The sequence below is a fragment of the Apodemus sylvaticus genome, chromosome 16, assembly GCF_947179515.1.
Source record: "Apodemus sylvaticus chromosome 16, mApoSyl1.1, whole genome shotgun sequence".
Taxonomy (NCBI): domain Eukaryota; kingdom Metazoa; phylum Chordata; class Mammalia; order Rodentia; family Muridae; genus Apodemus; species Apodemus sylvaticus.
This window is the reverse complement of record NC_067487.1, coordinates 67,087,727-67,097,101: the sequence shown is the minus strand read 5'-3', so window position 1 is coordinate 67,097,101 and position 9,375 is coordinate 67,087,727. Positions and strand designations below refer to the sequence as shown.

The following is a 9,375-nucleotide window of genomic DNA, read 5'->3' as shown; positions in this document are numbered from 1 at the left end:
GGCCACCGTTAATGCATCTCCCTTTCTGTCACCTGGCTTCCTGGGTTACAATTTCCATCCTCTTGCAAATTTTTTTTAATTTATTTTTTTATTTTTAATGAAGTTGATTTTTTTCATGAACTGAATAACAACTTATATTTTCTCTTTTATAAACGGTTCATGTTTTTTCAGCCATGTGCAGTTGTCATGTATGATAGTGACAACCGTAACATGACCATATCACATTTTCCTAGATTGTGTAGCTTGGCTTGAATTGTCTGCTCAGTAATTGTTAATTGTGTGTAAACTGGTCCTGTATTTGGAGAACTGTGGTGTGGACTGGATAAAGAGGCCAGAGCAGAAGTCCTTGGTTGTAGCTGCTAGCATTTGGAAGGTCAGCCTTACCCAGGAAGCACCCCATGACCTGTCCCACCCCACAGACTTTGTGAGACCCCAATCCCACTGTCATCTGGCCTATATGTATAGCTTCTTCTGTTTCCAGGGCAGATGGGATGCAATTGAATAAATGTAGCATGTTATTTCTCTCTAAGGAAATGTTCATAGACTCTAAGCGCTTACCTGCTTTCCCCCCTATGTCTTTCTTCAGTCTGCGTAGGTAATTCCCTTACTCCTTACTCATTGTTTTTAGGTAGCTGTGTCCCCTTCTCTCTATGGTCACTTCCACTCTCTGAAGTAGTCCCACCCTGTGGCTGCCACCTACAGTCTGGCCCTCCCCACACCAAATCTCTCTTCTGGACTCCAGACCTAGAGAGCCAATGGTGTCTGTCTGTCTGTCTGTCTGTCTGTCCTCCTAGTGTTCCACTGCCCTTTCTAATGTGACATTCCCTCAAATGCACCTTCTCCTCTCTACCTGCAATCCTATTTCTCCAGCCTGCTTCACTTCCAGAATGAATGAATGAAAGTATGTTTTCCTAACGAAATGCATTCTAACAAAACAGGTAAATCAGACATCATCAAAACATATTAAAGTTGGAATTTTGCAAGGTGTGCTATTTCAGTGGAATCTATGAATTTGTTGATGTGTGTGTGTGTGTGTATGTGTGCACATGGAAGACAGTTCGATGTTGGGTATCTCCCCGCTACTTTTTTTTGAGACAGGGTTTCTCATTGAGCTTGCTGATTTGGGGAGGCTGAATGGTTGGGACAGGGTTCTCTGTCTATGCTTCCTCATTGCCAGGTTTATAGGCACACTCTGACACAGCCAGTTTTCTAGTTGAGCACTGGAAATCAGATCAGATCAGACTGAGGTCTTCATGCTGAGTGGCAAGTACTTCATAGACTGACTTACCCTGCCCTGGGCCCTATTTACAAAATCTTTATATAAAACAAATCCTAAGTTACTAATTTACCATTTATAGAAACTTGAATTTTTTTAAAGCAACTTGCTTAGTTTAAAACAGAACACAGCCCCGAATTATATCTGGTGCACATTAGTGAGAAAAGAGCCCCTCACAGCATTTTCTGGTTAGGGCTTTTGCCTTGAGGCCTTAGCATTTTTTCTTTGGGTTTTAATTATTTCCATATTCCAGTATGTATTGTTTTGGTCGTACTGGAATTACCCCTTATTAGCTAGTTTTTTTCAATTTACCTCCCAGGGATCTCAGGCAAGAAATACAAATATTTTCATAAGATTCTTTGAGGGAATAAAATTAATAGTTTTGAGAATGAAAATATGGTGACTTGTCTCCCAAGGATTGGAAGACTTTATTAAGATAGCAAAATATTCTTCCCCAGGGTGAAGGTTTTTGTATTTTTTTCAAAGGGCTTAATGGAAATATGGTGCTGGAAAGAATAAGAGGAAATTTAATACCATGAAGTTGGAAACAGCCCAGGAAATCCAGTCTGTTTTAGAACACACATAACAAGTTCATTTGCAGAGATTTGAGACATCTCTGCTCTCTTCCCAAGGCTGTCAGGATCATTGTAACAGTGACACAGAAAGGTCCCTCCATGGGGACCTGGCATGGCAGTTTTTATGAATGGGACTATTTTCTATGCCTCAAGGTGGGCATCCTGCAGTCTGCCTTGAGTTCCTTAATTCGAAGTCTGCTCCTCCTAAAGTGGAGAAGGACGCTGCAGGGAGACTCAGCCATTCCCCTGAGACTGTGCCTCAGTAGCACAAGGGACCCAGCAGAGACTAACACACAGAACCTCTGGAGAGACCAGGCTCATTGGGGGTTTGGCATTTCCTCAACCGTAATCAGCCTTCAGAGATATAATGAAGCCCACGCGGAAATTACAACATTTTCCCTAGTACCCAGATCAGGAAGAAAACAAAAATCTGTCGGAAATGTATGGCCAGCCAAGTCTGAGCACAGACTTGATTACTTGGGGGATTTCCTAGGGAAGCAGAGAAGGGAGAGTCCAGTGCTGTGAGCTTGCTTCTATGGAGACCCTCTGCTGTTATGCTAACTGCAGGCCTTCCAGATCCATCTTAATTTAGACGCCTTCTAGTAACCTGTCTGACTCCTTCCTGTCTTTTAAAGGATAAGGGTAAGGCTGAGGGTGGAGATATCTAGTCATTCTAGCCTGATGGCTAAACCCTGGGGCTATCTCCTTGTCCTTAAAGCCTTCTTGGTTCAGGTCAGGGCTGGTGAGCTGAGCTGTCCCTGTGGCAAACCAGTCACAATGGAGACATAGGAGAGAAGAATGAACTCTCACTAGCTGAGGAGGAAGGCATCCCAGACCTGTGGCATACGAATTGGGCCTTCAAGATTTTGCCAGAGGATGGCAGACAGAGATGAGGGTAGGCAGATGAAGAGGGGAGGGAGTTCAGCGTGCCAGGAAGCAGTGGTTTGGAGAGACTTCGATGACAGGAGGTGTAGGGAGGCAGGTGAGGTCAGTTGTGACTGTCCTGAGCACCCAGGCCCTGCTTCTACCCTCTCTCATAGCTGTGCACACGCCCACGTAAATATGTGTACTGCTAGGCCTGAACTGTTTATGTTGACTGAAAAGCCAAGTCTCTTGACAGGCATTCTGCTCTTGTTGTGACAACTTAGGTGTGTGGTGATGATGGAGCTGTGAGCACACCCGTGTGGGGTTTCTGGCGAAAGCTTTTGGTAGTGATCCTCAGGTTTTGAACCTGGTGGTTGGTGAGTGATCTGTGTGGCCATGGGCGCCTTCCGTGAAAGCGTGATCATGAAGGTGGTCGATATTACATATGAGCTCTCGTAGTGTCCGTTTCCCATGTGATTTCTGTCTCTCCAAGTCTCAGCTGTTTGGTATTTTGTTAATATTCGTCTATATTTAAAAACCCATTATTTAAACCCAGTGAATGTATATGTATATTACCTTTCATGAGTTTATAAATACTATGTGCGTGAAGGAACCGGAAGAAGCTGTTAGGTCCCGTGAGACTGGAATTACAAGCTGCTGTGAACCACCTGATACAGGGGCTAGGACCCAAGCTGGAGTCCTCTGCGAGAGCAGTACACTGTGTACCTTTAATGGCTGAGCTGTCTGTCCATAGTCAGCCATGTTTAATAGCACATAGGATTAACTGCTGATTTTTCTTAACGCCTCGACAGTAGCTGCCTCTCACACACCCTTGATGTGGCGCCATTGGCCATGCTTGCAGGGAATGCCTGCCCTTAGAACCTCATACATGAGGACTGAGGAAAGTAACAGAATCATACACCAACATCCGTGCTTCCTCAGACTTCACCACCCAGGTCTGCCCCCTTCCACAGGCCTGCCATCCTTTCATATCTGACAGAATAGCTACCCTCCTTAGGGTTAGAAACTCAGTGTGTGGTGTCCAGGCTGTGGGGACCATTGCTCAGAATGATGAGGAGCAGGAGTTGAACCTCCTGTTGCCTTTTCGGATCCTCCAAGGGTGGTAGGTCAGGTCCCATCACGCCAACACTTGGGATGACAGAACTCTTGCTATGTAGGTGGAGGTCTAGACCAGGGACAGAGGGTTTGCTTAGCATACATTAGTCCCCAGGCTCTGTTCAAGAACCACAACAAACAAAACACTGCACAAAAGATTGTGCCTTTGTCCGGTCTCAAAGGCTCTCAAGAGGCTGCTGTAGAACGAGAAGACACCATATTCATTTCCTAGCCCCGGCCAGGGTGCTCAGGGCTTCCCCTCCCAGGAGTCCCTGCTTCCTCTTGTATCATTTGTAGAGTGGTTCCCCCTCCCTCCCTCCCTCCCTCCCTCCTGCCCCCTGGAATTCCCCGTTCCTCTCTAGATTCACTTTTATTCCAGATTTTGAAATTGCAATTCAGGATATGTTTCCTTGGTGATTTCACAACATAAAGAGACTTAATATTTTACACCAAGAATAAATAAATGAGAAAATGCCTTCAACAGTTGAGTAACGTGACCGCTGACTCTGCGTCTTTCAGTGAATCACTGTCAGTTGCCGAATGAAAGAGAATAGTTCATTGTGATAAATTGCTTGCTCTAGCAGCCAGATGAGGCAAGGTCCCTCCTCTGTACCCTTCTCAGTCACTCTCTCCAATATAAGAGTGAGTGCCAAAGTAAACAGGGTACTTCCTCAGCCTTGGGTTTGGAACCCAATAATTCAGTGTGCTTTTTGGCTGTGTACAGATAGGCTCCTCCGTGCACAGGGGCGTGGCCCTTGAAGTTGAGGTAACTGCCCTTCAGTGTTCTGGTCTTGAGTGCTCTTGTAATAACAACGCAGATTCTGATTTGATATAGTCCTCTACCATGGTCTCATGACCAGCCTAGTCATTATTTCTTCCAACAGCATGTTGGGTATTGAAAAGAACCAATTGAGAAACCTGGCTCTGAGGATGGGCAAGAATGTTCTTTTCAATTGGGAGGCGAAGTGTATGGGTGATACAGGCTGGCAGATGACAGGCTGCTAAGCAATCCAGTGGTCCCTTGTGGCTGGCTGGCTGGCCCCTTTGTCACTGGGTTCCTGTTCTGCTGTTTATTGTACCATTGTCACTGGATTTTTAAACTTGGAAATTTAACCTCAGTGAATGTTAAAGGTTTATTTATTTATTATATGTAAGTACACTGTAGCTACCTTCAGACACACCAGAAGAGGGCGTCCAATCTCATTACAGATGGCTATGAGCCACCACGTGGTTGCTGGGAATGGAACTCAGGACGTCTGGAAGTACAGTCAGTGCTCTTAACCACCGAACCATCTCACCAGCCCTACAGTGAATTTAAAATCCATTGTCTAAGAATCAATAATTCTGCCGGGCAGTGGTGGTGCATGCCTTTAATCCCAGCACTCAGGAGGCAAAGGCGGGTGGATCTATATAAGCTCAGATCAGCCTGGACTACAGAGTGAGTCCCAGGGCAGCCAGGGCTGGTACAGACAAACCCTGTCTTGAAAAATCAAACTAGCCAGGCGGTGGTGGCGCACGCCTGTAATCCCAGCACTTGGGAAGCAGAGGCAGGTGGATTTTTGGGTTTGAGGCCAGCCTGGTCTACAGAGTGAGTTCCAGGACAGCCAGGGCTATACAGAGAAACCCTGTCTCAAAAAAAAAAAAAAGAGAGAGAAAAAGGAAAGAAAGAAAGAAAGAAAGAAAGAAAGAAAGAAAGAAAGAAAGAAAGAAAGAAAGAAAGAAAAGAAAGAAAAAGAAAGGAAGAAAGAAAAGAATCAATAATTCTATTAGTAGGGCCTAGCTCCCTGCGGCTGTCCTCGGTTACGCTTGGCACCAGGCTGAAGCAGTCAAGACAACCTTATTTCAGCTGGTACATGAGCACTGGGTGCATATACTTGTCCCTGTGGGATTTCTCTTTGGATATTATCTAGACAGAAAGGATGATAAAAAGCCTTTCAGAATAAGAGCATGCTATTTCAAAGGGAACTGAGGCCCAATGAAGAAGTTACTTGGAAGTAAACACTGGTTAAATCACAGAATGTTCACATTTTAAAAGTTATTGGAGAATTAAAAACATTATTTAATTGGAAGAATAATAATTCTATTAGTATTCACACATATTATACCTAAAAGAAAAGACCTTGAATCTTTGTGGATTCAGATTTAAGAACATTTTTCTTCATGTCTGAGTACCAGAGAGAGCTGTGTGGTGATTTGGGTGAAGATTTGCCAGATTCTGGATCTCCTCCTTGAGTTAGAAATACTTTAGACAGGGCTGGAGAGATGGCTCAGTGGTTAAGAGCACTGACTGCTCTTGGAAAGGTTGTGAGTTCAATTCCCAGCAACCACATGGTGGCTCACAACCATCTGTAAAGAGATCTGATGCCCTCTTGTGGGGTGTCTGAAGACATCTACAGTGTATTTGTATATAATACATACATTAAATAAACAAATACATAACTAAATCTTTAAAAAAAAAAAAGAAGTACTTTAGACACATAAGTGATTTTGAAGATATTTTATAAGAGAGCAAGACCAAGTCAGCTAAACTAGAACTGCTCTAAAAACATAGAATTCCTGACCAAGCTTTTCAAAGTGGTGTTCCAGGAAAATACTTTCTCTGCTTCTATGAGCATATCTGTTAATGACTGAACAAGTGACAGGATTTGTTTTTTATTGCAGGACTGTACAGAGAGCTTAGCATGTATATGGTGTGTCTTTAAACGTCATATACAGGATTCAGTTTTTATCCTGAGATCCCTTTGGTCTCAGAGGGACATGGGCCACATCCATGTCATTTGGACACAGATGGGGAATACTGCCATAGGTTGATTTAAAATGGCCACAGAGTCTTTTTAAGCTCTTCCTGTCTCACAGGGGACATCTCTTATGTCCCTGACGCTTGCATCTGGGACCACCTTTGTGACTTCATGGATAGGGTGTGACACAAGTGTTAAGTGAATTTCAGAGTTCAGTCTTAATGGCATTGATGACCTCTATGTCTGCCCACTTGAAATGTAGCTGAGACCTCTGTGTAATGAGAAGCTGGCTTGGCCTCAGGATGAGGAGTATTGACGAACAGAGCGCCAATGGATAGAGGACCGTGGCTTCCACGGGCAGGCTAGCACAGTGGGTCTGTCTGATGGTAGAGGCCAAACAAGTCCAGATGAGACCAGCAGCCAATGCAGAGAATCATGGCTGTGTAAATCCACTAAGGCTGGCGGTCCCTTGGCACACAACAATAGTTAGTGGATACCCTAGCATAAGCAGTCACACCTGCCAAGAGCTCTGAAACCGAGCAGAAGGAAAAAAAATACGATTCAAAATCTTATGTGATACTTTCTAGACTTCTCTGGTTTTAAGACAGAGACATTTTAAATTTCTAGACAGGGGTTTTCCAGAAATCTAAGTCTAGTGAATAGTTAACAAGAGCATAATATGTTTGGCATGTGCAAAAAAAAAATGGTGTTTAAACTCAGAATGAGTGACCCAGCAAATGCTGAGCTCATACTGCCTGGGAGAGGTGGGAGGGGACTTCCCGAGGACTGACAGTTACCTGTGGCTTAGTCCCCCAGTTCGATAATCAGATTTCAGCCGACATCCGACCCCCTGAAATCCACCCATCCGCTGTCCAACTGTAGGATATGAGAATTTCCCAATGTTCCCATCAAGAGCAGGCTTCATTGTTCCTGACTCCTGAGGAGCACAGCTGATTAGCAGATGTCTCCAGGAGGGCTGTTTCCAGTAGGCACCCAATGAGATGGAGAGATAAGAGATGGCACGGATGGGTAGGTAGGCCTGGCGAATGACAGTCTGGGCCAGCTCTGGGTCCTCAGGCAGGACCTCTCCTGGTTTTCTTGGTGCTTGGAGCCAGGTGGAGCTGGCTAACATGGAAGTCAGCCTGTAGCTGAGTCTCCTCAGCCAGAAGTCCATACAGTTATTTTCAGGCCCAGAAGCAGTCAGGACAGAGGATCCTGGCAGTTGTCCTCAGACCTAGTTTGTCTGGAGTGCGTTGGGAAGAAGCAAGAAAGATCTAGGAATCATGGGAGTTGGAACTGGAAAAGACCCACTTGGTCTTGAATCCCTGTCTTCTGTCATGGCCAGACTATCTCTCCTGGGATCCCCCTGTAGCGCTCTGTAAAATCTGCTTCCAAGTGACTCAGGCTGGGAGTCTTCCAGCTCTCCCTGGGGAGGAAGAGCAGCCTTTTCTGAGAAGGAATCTTTTCCTCAGGATTGGTTGGGATATTTTGTCTGTTGGCTCCAGCCCCATCACTCCTGGCTGGTCTCCCTCAGACCACCCTGAACAAGCCCTCTACCTCTTAGGTTCCCACACTTAAGCCCCTGTCATGCTTCCGCTGAGCCGCAATTAAGTGAGAAGCGGGGGCCTGCTTCCTGGCCTGGTGTTTTCTAGAGAAATGACTTTGCCCTGCTGCTGCTTTCTGTCCCTTGGTCTGAACTGCTGTCTCATTTTCAGTCTCCATTATACATGTGGAGGCCGAACTGTGTTGACACATTGCCAGCATCATAAGGAGTGGCCATTCCACCAGGAAATGCATTTTTTTTTTTTGTTGAATACTGTTTGGGGTGCTTTTTTTGTGAGTTTTTGATAGATTGGGTTGACCCTCGTTTATATGTCATTAGTGTTGAGAAGGGACAGCCGATGGAATTGAGCTCCTCAAGAAGCTAATAGTTATGACATTTTTACCACAGACACACAGGAGGCATAGCCATTAAACACTGATCCTAGGGTTCTTGGTGGGCCTTGATATAACTCAGTGTGTAGTCAGCAAAAAGACTGGTGTGTCTGCCCAGCTCGGCCATGTTGGCGATTTTAGGAAGTAGAGCGTTGTGGTTTGTGCATCTCTGGCTTTGTGTCACTGGTGAAGCAGGGATTCGTCTTCCCATCGCAAGCTGGGTGGAGTTTATAGGCCCTGGGATTCAAGTTGGACAACAGATTTAAATCTGTGTTTTCCTGAACATGATCTACAGAATGTCCCAGGTCGCAGGGGCGTGTCTAAGAGGTGCATGCAAATGAGCATGCAAATGAGCATGCAAATGAGCAAGGGAAAGGAGGCCTCTTTGCAACCCCCTGCTTTTAAATTGGTACAGCTCCGCTCTCATCTTTTTATGTACAGAACAGGACTTGCTCGTCAGATTTTGTTTTATAAATAGTGTTCCGTGCTTAGAAGGAAAGTCAGCAAAGCCCAGGTTCAGAGGCCTGACTTCTAGTAAAAACAAACAGAGAGAGAGAGACCTCTTCAGCCCAGCGGCTAACGATTGCATTCCTGAACTCCACAGAGATCAATCCACAGACATTTGGGAGCAGTAAATGCAAAGAACTAAACAAATACATGTTCGTGTGTGACGGCTCTGTCCCTGGGAAACTCTCAGCCAGGGTAAACAGGACGCGCGGACCGCCACCTTTAAGTGCCAGGAGAAAGGCAAAGGCTGTTCTGGTCGTGTGTGCAGGTGACTCTTGTGTTCTTATGCAAACACCAGCGGTGAGGTTTGTGAAAATCTTGTAATAGTGCCATTTACAGATAGCTTTCCATGTGCTGGGTACCG

The 9,375-nt window shown here is 45.3% G+C and overlaps 1 pseudogene; it reads left to right on the top strand.

Annotated features, from left to right (window-relative positions):
- Positions 1-3,111: 3,111 nt before the first annotated feature.
- LOC127666688 (NADH dehydrogenase [ubiquinone] 1 beta subcomplex subunit 1-like) lies at positions 3,112-5,829 on the top strand (annotated as a pseudogene).
- The last annotated feature ends 3,546 nt before the right edge of the window (positions 5,830-9,375 follow it).